The sequence below is a fragment of the Pongo pygmaeus genome, chromosome 7 (assembly GCF_028885625.2).
Source record: "Pongo pygmaeus isolate AG05252 chromosome 7, NHGRI_mPonPyg2-v2.0_pri, whole genome shotgun sequence".
In the NCBI taxonomy this organism is placed as follows: domain Eukaryota; kingdom Metazoa; phylum Chordata; class Mammalia; order Primates; family Hominidae; genus Pongo; species Pongo pygmaeus.
The window spans coordinates 109,557,644-109,581,062 of NC_072380.2; the positions used below are offsets into that span (position 1 = coordinate 109,557,644).

The 23,419-nt window shown below is 42.4% G+C and overlaps 2 protein-coding genes across 2 annotated transcripts in view; one reads left to right on the top strand and one right to left on the bottom strand.

Annotated features, from left to right (window-relative positions):
• The window catches only part of CPQ (carboxypeptidase Q), a 587,881-nt gene that overhangs the window by 527,438 nt on the left and 37,024 nt on the right, over nucleotides 1–23,419 (top strand). The gene's annotated exons all lie outside the window — the stretch shown is intronic.
• The window catches only part of TSPYL5 (TSPY like 5), an 86,034-nt gene continuing 69,937 nt past the window's right edge, over nucleotides 7,323–23,419 (bottom strand). Inside the window, exon 2 of the transcript XR_010127264.1 lies at nucleotides 7,323–7,341. The gene's annotated coding sequence lies outside the window, so the exon portion shown is untranslated. The remainder of the gene's footprint in view (nucleotides 7,342–23,419) is intronic.

A 23,419-nucleotide genomic window follows, 5' to 3' on the forward strand; every position in this document is an offset into this window, starting at 1 on the left:
AGACCCACTGAGTTAACCCTTTTCTGCACAGTGGGGTCCTTCCACTATACTTGTGTCTGATCCTAAGTGCATTAACTTACCCCGTCTCTCTCCTCTTGCGGTCTCACTTTGTGTTTTAAATTAATAACCTTGCTATTTGCAAATTTTAATCTGCCTTTTAATGAGCCCTTCTGGGATAGCTTGCTTGATAGTGTATTTGTAGACTATCATTTCAGACTATCATTTCATGTACTTGGAGCTAACTTCTCACCAGACATGTCCGGCCTTCATCATTTGCTTTACCCACCCATCATTAGGTGGGTAAAGAGAGGTGGTATATTAGTGTGCTTTTCCTGAGCTATGCCATGGAGGCAAACAATACCAATGACCATGGTTATAAATTAGGAATCTGTACAACCTACCACAGTGGGATAGAGAGGAGGAGAAAGATAAAAAAGCAGATTTGTGAGAGTATTATTATAGGCTTGGTCTTGTTCATTGCTTCTGGGCACTGCTGACCACAATTTGCCTACAAGTCACATTTAGTGAATGCCCACTACAGACCAGGCACCATGCTAACCACTCTAGATGAATTAGCTTATCCTCACAAAAACCTATGAGGTAGGTACTATTTACATCTTCACCATTTTATAGATGGGTAGATGGAGGTACAAAGGAACTTTGAGCTTGTGTGCTTTGTCAACAGTGGAGCCAGAATTCAAAGGCTGGTGACAAAGTTCACATTCTTAACCACTCTGCTAGGCTGTTTGGGCTCTCTCATTGGTTTGTCTCGGCTACCTGGCATAGAGTAGACATAACTCTTTTAACTATGAGTGACAGAAACTCAACTCAAAATGACTTAATTGAAAAGGAATACTTACTCCACAAGCTTGAAAATTTCCAGAGCTAGAACTGAAACAGTTGGATCCAGGAGCTCAATCAGGAAGTCAGGATTTGACTGCCCTCTTGCCATCTCTCAGTTCTGTTTCTTCTTATTGGTCTCACTTTTCTCTCGTGGCTGTTGGCAACTTGAAGCTGACATTCCCAAAGTTTGGCAATCCCAGCTGTATGAGAGACATTCTCTTCCCCAAGAATTCTAACCACAAACAAAGGAGTTGGAGTGGCTTTGGTTTCCCTAATCAATCCAGTCACTGGGGTAGAGCAGTGGCCTGGTGTGGGTGATGTGTCCATTCTTCGTGCGGAGTGCTGTGGTCAATCCCACTTGAACCACATGGATTTAACATGAAAGAGAACATTGGCCCAAAGGAAGAGGAAACAGCTCCAGGCAGGCAAAAATAATCAATGCTCTTATTGGGTTCAGAAAATATATGAATATTGGAAGATGGATGAATGGATGGATGGATGGGTGGGTGGGTGGATGAATGGATGGATGGATGGATGGATGAATGGATGGATGGATGGATGGATGCATGGATGGATGGATGGACGGATGAATGGATGGGTAGACAGATGGGTATATGGGTAAATGAGTGCAAAATGTAATGCCCAAGACAAGGGCCTCTATGATGCGAAACACATAAGAAAAATACTTCTTATGCACCCAAACAGTAAGAGGAGTCAAGGTTAGGTTAAGTCAGTCAAGGTTAAAGAAACTTTGCTTCTCTTCTACAAAAAGAGACACCAGGATATTTGGGGGAAAAGGTAGAGAAAGACTATTGAAAAAAGGTATATGAAACAAAGAATGAGAACATGAGGAGGAATTTCTCTAACGGAGACAATTACAGTTTTAATAGGACATCTGCTTCGAGCAGTATGAGCTTCCGGGTGCTGTTATTGTTGGTATATCTTTTTCTTGGTGCAGTAACTAGGCTACAGTTGTCATGGGCAATTACAGCCCAGTGCGCAAAGTCACACGTCCCATCTGGACAGACCAGTCACCTCAACTGGCACAAGCCAGCAGGATCCTCAGGAAATATGAGCTCACTCCACAGGGCTTCTCAGATTCTCTTTAACTTCCTAACTCAAACTGTTCCTTTAGGTTGCTCTCTAGTTTTCAGCCTTGTTTGTGTCCCTTTAAAGCTGCTGTTTGGAAAGCTGAATTTTCAGAATGGGATTTGGCAAGGCAAATAGAGCCTCAGTTGGGAGAGACTATCTGTCCTGCCGAGAAGGTTATGAAAAAGGACAGGATGATGGAGTCCAGCAGCAGGTTTAGAGAAAGAAAAAAAGAGCGATGTACATACTCACATACATAAGCATCTTGAACTGCTTTTATGCAAAGCTTGGGTTCAGCAAGTCCTTAGCATATTTCAGCCCAAAACCCTTGTCTTATTTTATTTTTCACCCTACGCTGCGTTTCAGAAAAAAATGTAATCTGCATCTTTCTAGTTCTTCTGACTTCAATTTTGTCCTTCAAATTTATTAGCCCATCTTTTATTTTTTAACTCATGCAGCTACTCTTATATAACAACTCCACTCTTCTATAGCTAAGTAGATGTTTATGTCTTTTGTGTTTATGTCAGGGATTTGTTGTGAGAAAGTAGGGGAAAGGTTGCTTCCAAGAATTTGAAATTTCTTTTTCAACCCAGAAGTTTCTAAGAGTCATGAGAATCTGCTCTGCTAGTCTAGAGGGCTCAAGTCTAGGGCGCCTTTTGAGGTACGATGCTTCATTCCTTGGGCTCTGATGTGGGACTGAGTTTGCTTGCAATCTGGGACCTAATATCCTAACTATTTCCTTCTGCATCAGGACTGGTTATGCCCATCTTAAGCCAACTTAGGGTTAAATGTAAGAAAACGTTTTCATTGTAGAATGCAATTTGCCAACCAAAACTTACACCAAAACTGAAATCTGAAGGGAGAGAGAACAAAATGGGGTCGCTTTTACGAACTTTTGCCAACCTGGCTCGGCTAAATGCAGCACAAAGCAAGAGAGCTGGTTTTCTAACTGCACCTTGTGCAAGCACAGTGACAGAAGTCCTTTAGGAAGCACACATCACCTGCAAGACATGGAGAAAGTGGAGATTCAGCAAGGAGCTGGATTCTTTGCACAGATAATTTCAAACTTGTCCTTTCCCTGCTCTTTCAACTGGTGAGATACTCTGCAAGATTTTCTGCCTCATCCTATTTTATTGCCAACCTATCTCCACTCAATCCAGTTTTGCCCAGATATAATTAATGGCAACAAGAGCTTTCCAGCCTACAAATTAATATGGAAATGGCTGAAACAGTGTCTTGATGGCAGAAGGAAGAAACATTTCCTTATAATTTGCCATGCAAACAATCCGCTACATCCGTAACTGTGCCTTTTCACATGCAAATGAAGGAGCCAACCTGATATATGATCTTAATTGGGCCTCTTTAGGAAAGGAAGTCACATCTGAACTTGGCTTCAGGAACTTCTACCCGCATTCACCTTAGTACATAAGGTCAAATGAATATTTTTTAAATGAATGCCTCACTGTATTTCTTTCCCTGCCTCCCTAGACTATTTCATTCGGATTCAAATCTCATAGTCCAGGCATTAATACTGACAATTCATCTGACTGTTTAACAAAAAAGGGAGATAATTTCTTACATACAGAAACAGATAAGCCACTTCCCCAGACTTGATGAATTTAAATGCCTAACTTCATCTTAGAAAGAATAAAGCCAGTAATAGTGAGAGGAAGTCAGAAGTGGGCAAGGCAGATCAGGTAGGCCCTTATAAGCCTTGCTAAGACTTTGGATTGGAGGGTTGAAAGCGGGACATGACATGATTTGAATTAATACTTCCTCCTTTTATTTTATTATTATTTTTTATAAAGTTAGGATTCAAATTCTATTTAGGATGCTATTTTAAAAAGAGAAAATGCAAGATCTGAGAGAACCAGAAATCACCAGTCAGGAGCTGCCATATTATTTTCAAATATTCTCCTCTACAAGTGGAACTGCCCACACAATACCAGCATACTCATTGGTCTTGCCACACAAGGAAGAATTTGTGAGAAAAGTCAAAATCCAGTTTACAACATTCTTTCTCCATAAATGACCAGAGGATATCAACTTTTTCTTTATGATATGACTTAGGCTAAGAACTATGATCCTGGATGAAACTTAGCTTCCTTGGCCACCCTGGCTTCTGCCTATGACTTGTTATGCTTTGTCATTGAAAGGTCCTGGCTGATCTTGGTCAAGTCACCCACTCTTGCTGGCCTCACTTTGCCTCTTTTGTACCATCAGCCCAGAGAGGATGATCTCTGAGGCATTTCTATCTGCCTCCTCATAGTTCTAAGTCTCCACTTTTAATCTACATTTCCAATTAAGTGAGCGATCTGTGAATGATTCAGAAGCAACATTCTAAAGGAGTGGTTCTAACCCTGCCCTGCCCTATTCTCCAGAAGGTATTACACCAGTTGCCTCCTTTAAATATAATTCTATGGAAGTGTTTGCTTACTTGCGTGTTTCCTTCCCTGCCTTCCTCTTGTGCCTCTTTTCCTCCCAGCCCCCACACTCAATTGTAACAATCGCTCATTTGCTGGGTAGACATCTCTAGAACACCTCTAGGTACAAAGCACAAGGCCCCCGTTTCTGACCATCAGAGAAGGGAAAGTTAGTGACCAAAGGCGGAAATGCAAGATAGAAAGTTCAAAGGAAAAGGAGGTCACACAGCAAAGATTTCCTGGGGAAACAAACAGAAGGAGGAGGAAAGGAAGCTGACAGAAATAGCCTCAGGACATTTGCACATGAAAGGTTCTCGAAGCCTATCTATGCTGCTCAGTCCCAGCTTTGGTTTCATAAGAGGTAACTCTGGTGAAACTGAGAGGCTTGTAAAACCAGATTTCAAAGCATCTCTCTCTCCCTGCTTCTAAGAAACAAGCCTCTAGGCCTCCACACACAGAAACACTTTCCACAAGCCTTTGCCTTTTGGGGTTCAGAAGAGAAATGAGATACAATAGGCCATTTGGAAGGGAAGGGTAGCAGGAAAGAGGGGGACAGCTAGTGGAATAATAACCGATCATCATACATTAATATTGAACCCTAAACATGTAGACCTGCATTAAGAGCACAAAACAATTAGTTCCCACATAGACTGAGTCTTTACAAATATTTAAGTTGGAAAGAGAGAAAAGAAACAAATCCTCATTTTGATATTTGCAGGAAATACATGAGTTTCAGCTTGGGAGGCAATGGGGTGCTCTAGGGTGGGAAATGATGTCTTGAACAATTAAGGTGCCTGCTCCTGCCCTTTATCCAAGCAGACTTCCTTCCCATCCATCCTGTAGCTATCACTGGGGTGTCTACCCACTGTGTTCACTTCTGCAAACTTCTCTGACAGAAGAAAGGGGGACTTGCAGCTGGACGCTGCTCCCTGGCTCTTTGGAGTGGGTTCTTTACACTGTGCTTCTCCACAGCATGGACCATAGATTAATTGCAGGCATGACTCAGGAAGAGCTTGCTAAAGAAGCAGGGTCCTGGCCTTCACCCAAAACTTCTGACTTTGAATCAGTGTCTAACATTTCTTTATTTATGTACTTACTTATCTGTTTTGTTCACTGCTATATCTTATGCTCCTAGAAAAGTATTGAGTATGGTAGATGCTCAATAATTATGTACTGAATAAATGAATGAATTCACATATTACATTCACTTGGCCACAGTGGTTGGCTTTAGGAAACACAATCAGTATGACACAAGAAGACCCAGCTCGAGGGCTCTTGTTGGGAATGAGAGCCATTCTTTTATTGCTGGGATGGATTAAAAAAACAGTGGGATGATTTTTGCCTGAGAATAAAGTCAACAGAGAGAAAAGTGGAGCCAAGAGATTGAGTGAGAAAGACTGGGTCCCGATGACACTAAACTTCTGGAGCCAGCTGTGATTTCCTTGGGGATGAGAGGCAATAAATTCCTTTCTGCTGAAGCTGTGCTGACTGGGGTCTCCATCACTCGCTGAGACCTGCCAGGCTTCCTGGTGCTTCGCTGTCAGGATCACACACTCAGGCTGAGTGACAGCTTTTTCAGAGCAGACTTGATGCCTTTTCATGTTTCCTATATCTCTCCTTTTCCAACCTCCTGCTCTTGAGGGTCTTTAATGTAGGGCAGGGCTTTCTAGGCATGGTTATCATTGTTATGATTATTGTAAGAAACTTATTTTTGAAAATGACTTAAGAATTTGCAAATCATTTTGTATTTATTACCTCACTTGATCCTCTCAAGGACCCATAAATCAGCAGTGGACGTGTAATCCTCGTCCGGTTCATTGATGAGAAAATGGACACTCGAGGAGATAAAGGCTCCAGTCCTGGGGTCAGATGACTTGTATGCAGCAGGGTCTGACCTGGATTCTCACCCAGGCCCTCTAATCACATAGCCTTTGCTTATTCACTTTGTGTTTATGTCTCCTTTTCAAGAAAAAAAAATAGGCCTAAGATTCAGTGAGTTTTCCCTAATGAATTTATAGACTCGAGCCATAAAGAACACTTGAGATTCCTTGGACCTTGCAGGAATGTTTCTGTGTCCCACTGTTGGATTTTGTAAATGGAGCAAGTCTCCAACAGGATGATACTCAGGCCATGGGTGCTTGCTGGAGCTTCCAGATACTTTATGATGAGAAATTAGTTGAGTTCATGTCAGTAACATCTTTGCAGCCCATTTCCTGGTACAGATGGTGTGGACTGAAACACAAGAGTGGGATGGAAATCCATCCTGGTAGAGTTCAGCAGATAAATGACATATTTTAGAACTTGTGCCCAGACAACATCCCAAGGTACAAGACACCATTTCCCCTTCACCAATACCTAATGCTCACTGTTGAGAAGCCAATGCGGACTTCAGCCTAGACACACACACACACACACACACACACACACACACACACACACACATTTATAATTTATTTATTGGGTGTTTTAAAACTGTACACTCTAGGAAATGACTATGGATGAAAGCCTAGAAATTATATACCAGTAAAAAATAAATACAAATATGATACTAATTAAAACTATAGCAAGATATAAAGTTCACCCAGAAAACATCACCTTGTTGAGAAGAGTCCGTTTAAAGATACAAGTCAGAATACAAAGGCTGGCACCTTGTCCTTAGTGAATTAAAAATTCCAGAGTCCTTCATGGATTTGAAACTTGCCATTGGAATTATAAATATTGCCATATTGATAGATATACCTTGACAGTTATTAATAGTAGGAGTAATAATAACGATGATAAATATGTTATCTGAAATAAACAATGGCTAATACTTTGTTAGCCAAGAACTCACTCTCCACGTATCATTTCATTTGATAGAACAGTCCTGATGAAAATATGGAGCTCATCACAGGCAGTTCAGAAACAATCCCATGCATTATCAACAGATGTCCCGAAGCATCAGCTCTTAGAACAAGAGCGTCTCGTTGAGTCCAGCTGGATCATTCTACAGATGATAACAATAGCCAACATTTGTTAAGCCAGGCCCAGTGCTACACATTTACATTCATTATCTCATTTAATCCTCACCCCCAGTTTGCTGGTCAGGAAACTGAGACTTAGCAATGTTAAGCGATTTATGATGGTTACTCAACTAGCAAATGAGAGAGCCAGGCTATGTGGTTGAAAGGTGGTATCCTTGTGGCTCAAGATACACTTCTAGTTCAGTCCTACACAACTCCATGTTCTTTACTAGCAGAGCTAAGATATGACAAACTTTCTGCCTTGGAGCAAAGGGTCCAAAAGAAGACAAATGAAAGAGAACCTATACTAACTAGCCATTTGCCCTTTGGAAAATCAGCATCCCCTAGCCTTGTCTTCTGCAAAACAAGACCCTTAGACTGAATGCTCTCTAAAGAATCATTCAGCTCTAACATTTGATGATACCATAAAATATATCATGTGTGGTAATAGGCAAGTGTGTTGGGAAGGGAAATTTTGCTATTAACAAAAAAAAAGAAAGGAAGACAGGAATAAGCATAGCTACTTCTGAATTCTAGAGAAGCAGCAGAATTCCTCCCAGGGGACTCTTAAAATGCATCCTATTAGGCCTTTTGGTTATTAGTATATTTCTTATAAAAGAGTTTTAAAAGCCCTCTGGTGCCCATAAGTAAGTGATTTCTGTACTTCAGAATCCTTCTCAACACAGAGCCCCAGGCAGCCACCAATAAATGATCAAAGTGGGCTTGCAAGATAAAATGCATTTTATATCCTTCCTACAAAAGGATATCTTGGTTTTAAAAAAGCATATGCCTTGTGCCTTGCAGACATCTCATGGTTGTACTGTAGTGGTCAAATAAATGGTGAATGGGTGACAGCCTGTTGGACAAGTGCAAGGCCTGCTAAATGCATTGCCAAGGACAAGGTTAAAATGCATCTGGAAATGAGGTAGTCCAATGACCACAGTCCAAGCTGTGGTCATTGGTTGGCTTTGACAGTGACATTCATGAACTCTCAGTATTACAGCCTAACACCTCTGGGATAGAAATTGATGTATCCACTTTCAGCCAGGAGAGAAAGAGAGAAGCTTCTTGGGGAGAGTCCACACTCCAGACCACGGAGAAGACAGTAGCTACTCTCAGCATGCCAGCTCCCACAGGGCTCACAGACAAAACATCATACAGATGAAAGCACCCTATCAATCTACTTTACTTCTCTCTCCTTTGGGAGTGAAGATGAGCTTCTGGGATCATAGCAACAAGCTGTAAATAATGGTTGCAGGGACAAATGGAGGACGAGAGCATCTGGGCGGGCTCCTGGCTGCTGCTGCATTCCAGATCCGCCTGCTTCAGTCACCACCACGCCCAACTCAGAGGCACCTCCCGAAGGGAGTGTGTGTCCTCCTGGGTTTTATTTCTGCTGCACTTTGCCTTCCTATTCCTGCCAACTTCTGTTTGTTAAAAGTTGAATGATACAACCATAGCTGAGTGAAAACACAGCTGGCAAATCTAGCTTTCTTCTCAAAACTGGGCACTCCCATGAGGTCCTTTGATTCTCTGTGAGAAGAGAAAATGATATCTCCTGAGGTATCCAGCTGGGTAGTCAGTCAAATATGTACATGGAGTGGCCACTGAGTGCCAGGCTCAGGGGATGCAAGGGAATACAAGGGGTGGGGAGGGCATGGGTCTTATTTCATGGTCCTAGCAGTTTAGATGGAAAGACGACTGAAATAAATAACTACCAATAACAAATGAAAAAATGGCTAAGTGCCAAGTGCTGTGAGGGAGGACAGTGGGCAATGGGAGCTCCACATGGGGGCCAACCGGGTCTGGGTTCTATGTGGTGAAAGTTCACACACACTGATGTGTGAATATCCACAGAGCTTTGTAGCCATAGCTATACCCTTAGCATCACTCCCTCTCTGCATCAATTTCAGGCATTTCCCTAAAAATGCACTCCCCAGTCCAGGGATAAGCCATGTTTTCCAGCTTCTAGAAGCAGTGCTGGCAGCAGCGGTGGTTGGGTCCATAATGGTGATCAAGGCAGGACCCACAGCAGGAAGACTCTGGTGCTACAGCAGCAGCAGCAATGTGGTTCTAAAGGCAGCAGCCTCTGTGGTGAACTGAACTCCCTGGGTGCATCATTTTGCCTTTTTCTCCATGGCCTGAGGAGCAGTAGCAACTCTCTGCAGTTACTAATCTGTGGTTTCCCTTACTGTTCTCCTTATGCCATCTAGATTTTTCAGTCAATTCCCCAAATAGAATTCTCTCTGATTGAAATATGCCATCTAGATTTTTCAGTCAATTCCCCAAATAGAATTCTCTCTGATTGAAATCTCTGGAATGTTTCAGTTTTCCTGACTGGACACTGACAGTCACAGGGTGCAAAGATGTCTAAGAGGTGGCCCTGCCTTCATGGTCTGCTGAGGACAAACCTTCGGCCTTCCCAGCGGTAACATTTGAGTTCTCTTCTCACTTCGCTGAGAGCGATGGGGTAAAGAAGAGAAACCCCTTCACTATCCCCAACTAAATGTGTCCTAGCTTGACTTGTTGTGGGGACTAAGAGCTTTCTCTCACTAAATGTAGGTACCCCAAAGCTTTGTGAATTGCTAGAAGTAACTTGAGAAAAATAGAAAGCAGTAGAAAGCATGTGCTGAAGGAAACTTAGCCAGGGAACAGAGAAGTACGAATGACAGAAGGCGACCTACAGAGAGGACTCAGAAGGTTAAGAGTGAGCAGTAAGTAGGAAGAAGCAGAATTCAAGTTGGTCAAGGCCACCTCAGCCTGTTGGCCAGATTGGGTGTGATGAAGGAGGAATGAGCTTCCAATCTGCTCAGGGAATTGGGATATTTCTGCACAACCAATTTCAGTCTAAAGCTGGGTTTATATCTGCAACCTCTCTATAACATGGTGGCTAAGGCATGGTTTGTGTGTCAAATCGCACACTAGCTACGTGATTTTGAGCAGGTTTTTATACTTTTCTGAGCCTCAGTTTTCTCATCTGTTTAACAAAAAAAACAGTAGAATGGGGGGAATATGATGGCCAATTTTAGGTATCAATTTAGCTGGACCATGGCATCTAGATGTTTGGCCAAACACATCTGGAGGTTGCTATGAAGGTAATTTTTTTAAATTTGAGGTTAATGTTTAAATCAGTAGATTTTGAATAAAGCAGATTATCTCCATAAAATGGTAGGTCTCATCCAAGCAGTTGAAAGCCTTGAGAAAAAGACTGACCTCTCTTGAGGAAGAGGGAGTTCTTAGCCTTCAGACTTGAGTGGCTTCATCAACTCTTCCTTGGGTTTCCAGCCTGTCTTGTAGATTTTGAACTTACCAGGCCTCCTCCAATTGCAGAAGCCAATTCCAATTCTTGAAATTAATCTAAATTAATCTCTCTCTCTCCTTCTCTCTGTCTCTCTCTCTCTCTCCCTCTCTCCCCTCCCTGGAGAACTACTATAGAGAGTAATCATTTCTACATTGCCAAACATGGAAGCCTGATAGTTTTGGAGGCCATTACTCAGCCTCTTACAACTTGGTTCCCTGGGCTGGGCTGATGCCCTGAGTTCAGAGGCGTTTACATTATGCCCTGACTAACAGCAAAAATCAAAGCCCCACTGATAGGAAGAGAGGTCGTACCATGAGCCCCCAAGACAGCCCACTTCAAGACCCAAGGGATGAATAGGGCATGTTTGCTGAAGGGAGACCCCGTAATCCTGCCGAAGACTGACTCTTTGGCTGCCTTCCAGAAGCTTAGCTTGAATCAGAAGAGGCCTTGGCTGGGCTCATTCTTCTGGGGGGAATGGGTAGGGCGAGGAATGGCAGAGTCAACTCCGGCAGAAGTTTATACTGGCCCAAGAATTCATTTGGGAAAAACAGTCTGACTACTAGACCAATTAAAAGGAGGACTCACAGATCCTTTTGTCCCTAATCTGTGGAACTTTCTGTGCCAAGAAAAGCAGCTTAATTTTTTTGACATAGCAAACTTTTTCTCCCATGTCCAGCTCCACTCTCAAGGAGGAGAAAACCATTTATCTTCATCTGTGCTAGCAGGCTGCTCAGTATGAGAACATGGAGGACTGAAATGATTAAGCCTGACAGGCAAGTACAGTTTCCTTTTTGCACAGGGAACGGGAGCAGCAGGCAGGAAAATTCTCAACTTTAGCTCTCTTGCTCTCTGGTCCTCACTCTGACATCATTGGCCCCTCACTGAAGCTGCTTTCTTCTCTGTAGCTGCTCTACTCTTGGTCTACAGCTTTAGTCTCTCCTTTTCTCCCACAGCCCCTGCTTGTTTAGCCTGGAGTGTGTGCAGATGTAAAACCATTACTCTTCAATCTTTACTTCCCTGGTGATTCTTCTGAGAGGTGCCCTGCACAGATGTTGGCAATGCCCAACTCTATCCCCTCTGCATTTACCATCACTGTAAATGTAGCCCAACTCTCACCTGCCAATCAGCACCCATGATGCTTTGCCCACAGCCTCGCTCTAACTGTTACAGCCCCCTCTACCCACTGTGCCCACTGGGGCCCACCCAGCTCCCTCTGCCCTCACATAGGATGACTCCAAGGCCTGTGCTCTATGCTGGCTCCCAGCATTCCTTAGTGTCCACAGCAACAACTTGCCTGATGAGGGGCTTTACTTGGCTGCCTTCCCATCTCAGTCTTACTGCCCCACTCCTCACCAGTGCTTCCTGCAATCACCTCCTGAAAACTACAGTAGTCCCCTCGTATCTACAGTTTTGCTTACCAAAGTTTCAGTTACCCGCAGTCAACCCAGTCCAAAACTATCACATCGCTATTCTTGTGCTTTGGGGCCATTCTTAAGTAAAATAAGGGGGACTTGGACACAAGCAATACCAGGACAATTTGATAACTGAGAGGGTGTATTAGTCTGTTTTCACTCGCTATAAAGAACTGCTCGTGACTGGGTAATTTATAAAGGAAAGAGGTTTAATTGACTCACAGTTCAGCATGCCTGGAGAGCCCTCAGGAAACTTACAATCATGGCAGAAGGCCAAGGGGAAGCAAGGCACCTTCATAAGGCTGCAGGGAGGAGAAGCACCAAGGAAGGGGTAAGAGCCCCCTTATAAAACCACCAGATCTTGTGAGAACTCACTCACTATGAGGAGAACAGCATGGGGGAAACTGCCCCCATGATCCAATTACCTCCGCCTGGTCTCTCCCTTGACACATGGGGGATTATGGGGATTACAATTCAAGATGAGATTTGGGTGGGGACACAAAGCCTAACCATATCAGAGGGCTACTAGGTGACTCAAGGTGAGCAGTGCCACAATGCGGAGATGCTGGACACAGGGAGGACTCATGTCCTGGGTGGGATGGTGCGATATGTTGTCATAGTACTCAGAACTGAGCCCTATTCAAAACTTATGCATTGTCTATTTCTGGAATTTTACATTTACATCACAATGCCTACATCATTCACCTCACTTCATCTCATCACATAGGCATTTTATCATCTCACATCATCATAAGAAGGGTGAATACTGTGCAATAAGGTATTTTGAGAGAGAGAAAGACTACATTCACATAACTTTTATTATAGTATATTTTTATGCTTGTTCTATTTTATTATTAGTTATTATTGTTAATCTCTTACTGTGCCTAATTTATAAATTAACCTTTATCATATATATGTATGTATACAAAAAAAATAGTATATATGTATGTATAGGATTCTGTACTCTCTGCAGGTTTCAGGCATTCACCAGGGAACGTATCCCCCATAGATAAGGGGGCTGCCATATTTGCACTTGAATTCTTGCCTCAGGGTCTGCTTCTGGGAGAAACGTAAGGTGGAACATCCTCCTGTCATCTCTGGCTCTCCCTGTGTTCCCCACATGCCCATGGGCATGAGCCTTGAAGCAAACTTTTCTATCTACTATTATGGCTTCATACCCTGAAATCTGCTCACTTTGGTAATAATGGGAGAAAGCAGATAGGGCCCGGCATTTCCTTGCTGTTCGTTGTCAGCCAAGATTGTTCGCTCCTGTTTGCTTATTATCTCATTTTTACACCCTACTTTAGCTTCTCCCACAATAAACACACACAGGCTTCCTTCTAGAAGCTATTCCAGTGTTGGTTTATGGTAAGCTTCAAGTTTTTCTTGCTATTTTGCTTGTTTCTCATTTTTTAACCCATCTCTCTCTCTCTTTTTAAAAGAGATTGGTTCACGACCTCTGGAACAATTCAAACCCATCACATGACCTCCTTCTTCTACTCCCAAGCCAAGTGCAGGCAAATGGCTCTCCTAAGGAATCTTCAGTCATCACTTGCCTCCATTGCAACTCTGTCAAATCAGAAACTGACCTTCCTGAATCAGCCCCTTTCAAAGCTGTTATTATTTATCTTTCTGGTCTCCAAATGCCCTCAATCTAGTTGACATCATTTTAATGCAGACAGGCTTGAACTATACACAGGGTGGCTCGGCATCCATTGACTTGCATCCTGTCATTTCCAGCAGTGACAAGACCCCTAAGTCAGCTTTGCCCCAAAGTGAGGTCGATGACCTCAGTAATTATTGCTCCACTCCTGGGTGTCTCTCGCTGTGTGTGGCCATTAATTCCTGGCTGATAGTAATGCTTGTTCAGTGTGATTTAAGAAACAAAACCTAATACAAATAACTACTCCTGTTGCTGGTAATTGGATCAAACTTCCTCAATGTTATCCCTAACAGAACCCAACTCTCTGGAGAAACCCTTGATTAGGATTTGGAAGATTGAGAGGTCAATGTTCAACTCTGTCCCTACCTCTCCAGGTCTTCCTTTTTGCCTATCCCATAAGTTTCTAAATGACTTTGAGGTTGGTGGGTGTGGGGAAGCCATGAAGGTCAATGCAAAGCTCCTGGGCTTTGAAATCCTGACATCCTGGGTTATATCTCAGTTCTATCATTTGCTCGGCATGCGGCCCCTAAACAAGTTAACCACCACTCTGAGCCTCAGTTTCCTCAAGTGTAAAATAGGAATGATAAAATCTACCTGCACATTAAAAGTGATATAGTGTATCTAATTCATGGGTCAATTATGGAGAGGAGTGTGTTGAAATATTTCACTATGATGGTGGACTGGTTGATTTCTTCTTGAAGTTCTGATAATGTATACAGAGAACTTAGCACAGGGCAGGCATGGTCGGCACTAAATAAACACACACATTTAACAGGCGGAAAGCTAAAGTAGGATGATAGATACAACATTTTATTTTTCACAGCCATAAAAAAGAAAGAAATCATGTCCTCTGCAGCAACATGGATGCAGCTGGAGGCCATTATCCTAAGCGAATTAACACAGGAACAGAAAACCAAATATTGCATATTCTGACTTACAAGTGGGAGCTAAACACTGGGTACTCGTGGACATGAAGTTGGCAACAATAGACAGTGGGGACTACTAAAGGGAAGAGGCGGAAGGAGGGAAAGGCAGAAAAACTAACTGCAGGGTACTATGCTCAGTACCAGGATGATAGATCATTCGTACTTCAAACCTCAGCATCATGCAATACACCCACGTAACAAACCAGCACGTGTACCTTGTGAATCTAAAATAAAAGTTGAAAAAAAGTCATATGTGCTAGGTTTGAATTCCAGCTTATGCATCTATTAGCTGTGTGAGCTTTGAAAAAAAAAAAACACTTAAATGAGTACTAGTTCTTCATTTGTAGAATGGTGGTAACAATTCTAGATATATGGTGGGCATTCAGCATTTCCTATTTTTCCTGTATTTCTTTTCAACTACTTCAAAGTTGAGGTAGTTAATAGTGTGGACTCAGTATAATCGATTAGGGTGAAATGTGTTTGTCATTTGTTGTTGCTTTGTTATTATTTTGCCCCATGTCTTCTAATGTTACACTTCCCAATTAAACAAAATACGGCAAAGCCTGAGACCATGCTTAGTTAACAAAAAGGTAAAATCTAAAGGTCTTACTGTCCTGTATGCCCCAGGTGGGGATTAAGCCACATATAAAAGATGTAAACCTTATCGCCTAAGATTCAATAAATGGATTTTATTTTGTTAGAAAGCAATTTCCTTCAGGCTTAGGTCAGAATTTCTCTGAAATAAAATGGCAATATATCTCTACTTTGTCACAATTCTCAGTAAATCATTAGAGCTGTGAAAAATAAATTTCATTTTTAACAAAACATCATTCTAGATCAGGGTCAGCAAACTATGTGGCCCGTGGGCTAAATCTAGTCCACTGCTTATTTTTGTATTTTTTACATTTTAAAATGTCCTTTCAGAAAAATTAACAGAAGAAGAATATTTTACAACACATGAAAATGATATGAAATTCACATTTCTGTGCCCATAAATAAAATTTTATTGGAACTCAGCCACACCTATTCATTTATGTATTATCTTTGACTGCCTTCATGCTACGAGAATCGAATAGTTGCAAGCAGAGACCATATGGGCCACAAAGCCTAAAATATTTTCTACCTGGCCCTTTATATAAAAAGTTTTCCATCTTCTGATCTAGATTCTAGATCGATGGTTTATTTAAACTATGTTAACTCTAAAAAACTGCCTCCAAGTTACCTCAAGTAAGGGGGATTTATCATCAGGCTCCAGGTTTCCACAGAAAGAGCTGGGGCAATCCTAGAGCAAGGTGCTGGTGTGCAGTAGGCTGCCGTCCTTGAGCGGATGCCTCCCTGACAGCGACGGAGTTCCAGCCATGCTGCACTTGCTCCAGCCACTGACTTAGAGACAGCAAACTGTACAGGCACCAAGCAAGAGAAGAAATCTGGAGATCTCAATTAGACTAGGAAAATCTCTCTTCAATATTGCAAACCTTTCAAAAGCCAGGTTGGTTTTCATTTCCTTATCTTCCTACTGTTGACTGAGTTCTAGCTACGAGGTGCTGTGCTGAACACTTAGATCCATTGTGTCCTTGACTCTTCTTAAGAGTTCTGTGAGGTCAGTGTGATTATCTCCATTTGATGGCTGAATAATCTGAGACTGAGAGAAATTAAACAATATGTCTGGTTTGGTTTGTCCTCTCCAAAACTCATGTTGAAGTTTGATTCTCAGTGTGGCAGTATTGGGAGGTGGGGGCTAGTGGAGATGTTTGGATCATGGGGGCAGATTTCTCATGAATAGATGAGGGCCCTTCTTCTGGGCTGAGTTCTCGCTCTCAGGAATGGATTAGTTCTGGAGAGAGCAGGTTGCTAAGAAGAATCTGGCTTCTTCAGTCAGCGCTCTTGCTTCCTATCTCTCCATGTGATCTCTGCACAGACCCACTCCCCTTCCACTTTCCACCATGAGTTGAAGCAGCCTGAGGCCCTCAGCAGGTGCAGCTGCCCAATCTTGAACCTTCCAGCCACCAAAATTATAAGCCAAATAAATCTTTTCTGTATAAACTACCCAGTCTCAAGTATCCTGTTATAGCAACACTAAACAAACTAAGACAATGCCCAAGGTCACCCACCTACAAAGTGTGGATTTGAGGTTTTAAACTCAATTTTTCTGACTTCAAGGGCCCCTGGTTCTACTCATTATACTCTACTATCTCATGTATGCATTTTTTTCTAAGAAATGGAAAGCAAAAGCATGTACATTTTAAAATAAAGTCAGAGCTCTTGTCTGTTTTTCACTTTATTAAGGCTATGGAGTTGGGTACAAATCCATCACTGTGGGATCCCAGATGCAGTTGGTTGATTACACCTGAAAGGTGTAATAACTTGCTTAAATGAAGCTTCATTCATAACCACCAGTGTGCACTCTATCTCCCGAGATGTCCAGTGATTAATTTCTCACACACTCAGGATTTGGAAACTTAAACGTGAAAGTGAGTGTCTCGGCAACACTCCAAACTGGACTATGATGTGACTTTTCCCCTGGAGATGCCACCACTATTGTGAAAAGCATCACTAAGACTCAATCTCCATGTGGGAATACAGTCCATTTGGATTGCATAAGAAACACACAGTCTAGGATGCAGGGGTGTCCTGGATGTCCATTTGGTGCAGACTCCTGTGCAGTCCCCCTGAGAACTCAGGAACTTAGCCTGTTGCAGAACATATCATGGGCCCCAGGGAGAGGGCAGAGGGATCTTCCCAACATCCCTCAAAAGATCTGAAAGGAGACATTGAGTTTTATAAAGAATGATTGTTTTCAGGTAGCAACTAAAAGCTAAATTTTGCGTCCCCAGGAGATCCTGATAAGGATTCTGTCTTAAAATCCTAAAAGCTGTCTTTTGGCAGAAATGCTCCAAGCAATATTTTTTTAAGTTGCAAGTGTAAAATATGAGTGGCATATGTATGCTCATTTATATTAATGTTATAAAACTCATCAAACATAAAAAGATGAAGTATATGACTAGTATTAGCAATGGGCCTAATCTATTTTTTAAAGAAGGAGAATACAATATGTGTCTAACACAAATATCAAAAATAGACCCCCCAAAACCCTGTAAAATAACTAACTAACTAGCACAAATGGTTACAGGATGCTGATCTATGCCCAGTGGCCAATGTGAGGTGCAATCACAGATCAGGTTGGGGATAACAGTTTATGTCAGTGAGGCTTCTTTGGGTGTCTGGGAAATAGAGCAAACTGACAGAGGGCAGAGGACTCTATGGAAGGAAGGCCTTGGGGATCTAGAGTCCGGAAAATCAAGAATGAAAGCATAAATTGCAGAGAAGAAAAAGCACCTCCCATCCTCCTGTTAATGGTAGATGGCAGACTGGGTCATGCATTTCTCTGTTCTCGCCTCCCATTCCCTCTCTGTCTCCCTCCCCTGTCCCCAGTAACAACCTCTCCAAATAGTATCAGGACTTGAGTCACCAAACCCATCTTTGTGGATCTTGTACTTACAGTCCTCTCTCTTTGATTTAAAAAGAGATATTGCCCCCACTTCCTATGACCTGCCGTTTCTTGGTGACATGCTCTCCTAGCACAGCTCCCAGGATTCTGTCCATAGTGGTGCCAGGAAGTGGGCACACTGTGGCCCTTCTGGGTGTGACAAGACACCATCTTTACTGGGAAAGCAAGTCAGTTGTGGGGGAAGAAGTTGACTATTCAGGTAATTGTTCTGATTGCATCTGGAATCTCTGGACACAGAGTGAGGCTGGGAGGTCAGGAAGTGACGTGGAGTTCTGAGGTGGGGTGGAATGGGGGAATATTACCTCTCTTCCAAGCAGTGACATCACATGAAGAAATACCACCCATGAGTAGTGAGAAAAAGCCCAGGATGATTCAATAACACTGCAGCAGAGGGCGAGTCTCCCATGCTAAGGATAGGCTATGTAGCCATCTTCAATAACTCCATCCCACCCATCACCCATGCTTTAGCACTTGCCATTTCCCAGCACCGTGCTCAGCAGAGTACATACAACAAATGCAAAGACAAGTCACACAGCAAATAATAGGCACTTAGCAAATATTTGTTGAATGGATATGAATGAACGAATAACTAAAGACAGTCTCTGCTCTCAAAGTTTTCACACTCCAATAGAGGAGACACAATCATGGAAAATGTAGTGCTAAAACAACAAAGGTGTGAACTGGAAACCATACCAGAACACAGGGGTGACTAATTACTTCTATTTGGGTGGGTCAAAGAGGATTGAGTCTGGGTTTTGAAAGAAGAGTAGAAGTTTTTCAGTTGCAACCCAGGCAGAGAAAATACTATATGCAAAAGTACAGAGGCTAGTATATGCAAAAGTATAAAATAGAATATGCAAAAGTATGACGTAGTTGGGGAGCTGGAGCTGTTCAATATGGCTGGAGAGGTAAGTATAGTACTCAGGATGAGGGGAGGATCACGACTGAAAAGGTCAGGAATTGAATCATAGAAGGCTTGACGTGTTATCCCAAGAAGTATGAAATACCATTCCGTATGGGATGCATACATCAGCATCCTGTAACCATTCACTTTAGTTAGTTATTTGTTTTATAGGGTTTTTGGCATCTTTTTTAGTATTTGTGTTTAACATATATTTTATGCTACTTCTTTAAAAAAAGATTGGCCGGGCGCCGTGGCTCACGCCTGTAATCCCAACACTTTGGGAGTCCGAGGTGGGTGGATCACCTGAGGTCGGGAGTTCAAGACCAGCCTGACCAACATGGAGAAACCCTGCTTCTACTAAAAATACAAAATTATCTGGGCATGGTGGCGCATGCCTGTAATCCCAGATACTCAGGAGGCTGAAGCAGGAGAATAACTTGAACCCAGGAGGCGGAGGTTGCAGTGAGCTGAGATCAAGCCATTGCACTTCAGCCTGGGCAACAAGAGCAAAACTCCATCTCAAAATAAATGAATAAACAAAAGATTAAGCCCATTGTTAATATCTGAATATATACTTCACCTTTTAATGTTTGATGAGTTTTATAACATTAAAATATGCTGCTCATTTTTTTATGAATGATTTCATTTTTTAAGAACTAGCAATTCAATTGATTGGATTGGGTGGACTATGGTTATTCATTGGATGAGGAGAAATTGAATTTAGGCAAATCTTCCTGTCAGGTTTGGGTAGGCACACACTCAGCCAGCCCTATCATTTCAGCCTGAAAGAACCTGTCCTGCAGCGTGCTGTGACTAAGATGCCTATCCCCGCTGGGGGTTCCAACGTGGGGGTGTGTGTGGACTCTGGATCCCACACGCCAGGCAGTGTGTGGACAGTGGTGGCTGGTGCCTGGTGCTGCCATGCTGTTCTTCGCACTGGCTTCAGGTTTCCTCTCACATTCAGTCTTGCCTCAAGACACAGGCCAAATGGAAATAAACTGTTGCAGTTGGCCCCTTTCCCAGAGAAATTATATTTAGCCTCCAAAAGCAGCAGGCTTCAAAATGGCATGGTTGTCTCAGCTAAAAATGGCCATCCGGAAGGAGCTGGATTATGGGAAGCCATCCAGAGATGAAGAATGGGCCACTTTGAGGCAATGATTATTATGTGCTTCAAGGAGTCCTGTTCTCAAGTCCTCATGGACTGGGCCAAATTAAAACAGATGGGCACATGACATTTAGAAGCAACCATAAAAAGGGCTTATCTGGAGGGTCCTAGGCCCAGAGCCAAGGCTGGCCAAGGCAAATTTCAGCCAACTTCAAATTTATGCTCCACAACATAGATAGCATTTACTACGTCATAATATTGAAGGCCTTTTAGGGCAAAAGATGCAAACAGACATCATACAAAGGGAATGATAAAAGTGGCAAACGTATGTTTTTTAAAGCTCAATCTTTGCCAAGAAACAAAATACAAAATAATACCATTTTTCAAAAATGTTTTAAAAATAATTATAGATAGTAAAGTTTTGAGAAATAGGTATTCTCATACAATGCTAATAGGAATATAAAATAGTTGAGCCATTTAGAGTTTTGTTTTAGAAAAAGCACTTTGACTAAGGGGTGGAGAATGGATTGGAAGGGCTCAAAATTCAAGGCAAGGACACCACTTAGGAGACAGGACAAAAGCAGAGGGGAGAGTAGCCTGAATAGGGCAGTGGCAGAGGAGTGGAGAAAGTGAACAAAATCAAGAAATATAACTCACAAGTTTTGGGAATTGATTGGATTGAGTACCTGGGTGGACAATGGCCATTCATTGAAACAGGAGACATCACCATCACCATCACCATCAGTGCAAACTTTTATAGACCGCTGAGTAGGGTGAAGCACTGTTTTGAACATTTTAAAAGTATTAATGTGTAGGGAAAATACCTAATGCATGAGAGCTTAAAACCTAGATGACGGGTTGATGGGTGCAACAAACCACCATGGCACATGTATACCTATGTAACAAACCTGCATATTCTGCAAATGTATCCCAAAACTTAAAGTAAAATATAAATAAATAAATAAAAGTATTAATGTGCTCAATCCTCACAGTAGCCCTATGAGGTTTGTCCATTCTTGTCCCCACCTGACAGATAAGGAAACTGAGGCACAAGAATTGAAAACTTGCCCAACGTTCATACATTGACATTATTCTCTTCACCTTTGTTTATGACACTGTTAAAAATGGAAACAACTTCAAAATACCACAATAGTATATTGATTATATAAATTATGGCCCAGTCACATGATGGAGTGCATGTTTTAGAAGAATATTTAATGAATGGAAAAAGACATAGAACATAAGTTAAAAAGTGAGTTATAGAATTCCAGGTGGGGGTGGCTGGTTGCAATGGCTCACACCTGTAATCCCAGCACTTTGGGAGGCCAAGGCAGGCAGATCATGAGGTCAGAAGTTCAAGACCAGCCTGGCCAACATAGTGAAACCCCATCTCTACTAAATACAAAAAAATTAGCCGTGCATGGTGGTGGGTGCCTGTAATCCCTGCTACTTGGGAGGCTGAGGCAAGGAGAATCACTTGAACCTGAGAGGCAGAGGTTACAGTGAGCCAAGATTGTACCACTACACTCCAGCCCTGGCGACACTGCAAGACTCCATCTCAAAAAAAAAAAAAAAAAATGGGCCAGGCGCGGTGGCTCATGCCTGTAATCCCAGCACTTTGGGAGGCCGGGGTGGGCGGATCACCAGAGGTCGGGAGTTCGAGACCAGCCTGACCAACATGGAGAAACCCCATCTCTACTAAAAATACAAAATTAGCTAGGCATGGTGGCACATGCCTGTAATTTCAGCTACTCAGAAGGCTGAGGCAGGAGAATCACTTGAACCTGGGAGGCAGAGGTTGTGTTGAGCCAAGATCTTGCCATTGCACTCCAGCCTGGGCAACGAGAGCAAAACTCCATCTCAAAAAAAAAAAAAAAAATTCCAGATGGGAGTATATATATATATATCTCCCACTTTCTGACAGGAAAAGATCATTTAAAGTAAATCCACTTAAAATATAAAAAAGTGTTATAATGAATAAGCAAGAAAAGATTTCATTAGGGTTGTGTCTTTAAAAATTAAGCTAAAATTTATGAAAATTTTTATTTTATCTTACATTTAACACTATATAGATTACTATTAAAACTTTGAGCTAATTCTTGGAACCCAGACTGAAAGGAGGCTTAGATATGAGCTTTCTGAGAAACTATTAGTGACTTGAGTACCCCCCAAAGTGAATCCCGAGTCAAGGACTTGTGTGCTGCTGGTTGACTCAGCAGGAGATCCAAGTAGCATGGCTGAGGAACCAAGGAGAGGGAAGAGAGGAAGAAATGCAATGCAGGGTGCATTATTATCAAGGTCACTCCTGTTGACAGCTAGGGTGTAGCCTCACCAGTAACCTCTGAGGAGGGCATAGAATGCATCTCAGAGTTATCCACCTGGGGACTGACTGGAGGACTATTTCTCCATCAGCTCCTTGCCCACATTGCTTATGGGTTGTTCCTGGGGTCATTATTGCTCCCAGCACTTCTGGGCTACTTGTGTCTGTTTGGGAAGCAGTGCTGGTGTCTACAGCATAGAGAAACCCAGGAGGGAAGTGAAGAGCAGGAGTCCTGAGTGTGGAAGCCCACAGGGAACTGCCTCCCATCCTGCAGCCTTGGCTGTGATGAGAGGAAAGAGCATGAGCACGTGAATCTGGCCATCAGAGATGGGTGACTGACACGATAGCATGACATCAGAGCATTCTCATTTGAATCACAACATGATCATACTGAGGACCTCTGCAAAAGCGTTGCATAGAAGTCTTCATCAGCTTTCCCAAAGGCCTTTAGTATCCTTTAACATTCAACTCTTTTAAACCACCTTCCATGATGTGCTGCTTCTCTTCTTTAATTGTTAACTGTCCCAACCCTGCCAAACAATGTTTGTTGATGACTTGGTATGTGTTTTCTGCAGTTCTCCAACTCACTTTAATCAGCTTCACAAAACAATGCATCTTTTGCAAGATTTGAGATTTCTCTTTGCAGTGAACTTGCAATGCATTTGCAATGAGCAGGCGAACCAACAAAAATATTCATGTGAAGAGTGGGAGTATATACAGGGAGGGCTGGCTGTTAAGACTGACAATGAATTTACTCAATGGTCAGTTTATTACTTCTAGTTAGTGTCCTTCACCCACATCCATACCCTTACCTTCTCCCAGTTGGTTGCTTAATGAATATATCCCTTGGAAAGCAGAGGTCAATGCCTAAAGCATTGGAAATTCCTACAATACGAGTGTATATTTCCCTCACAGCCACTCCC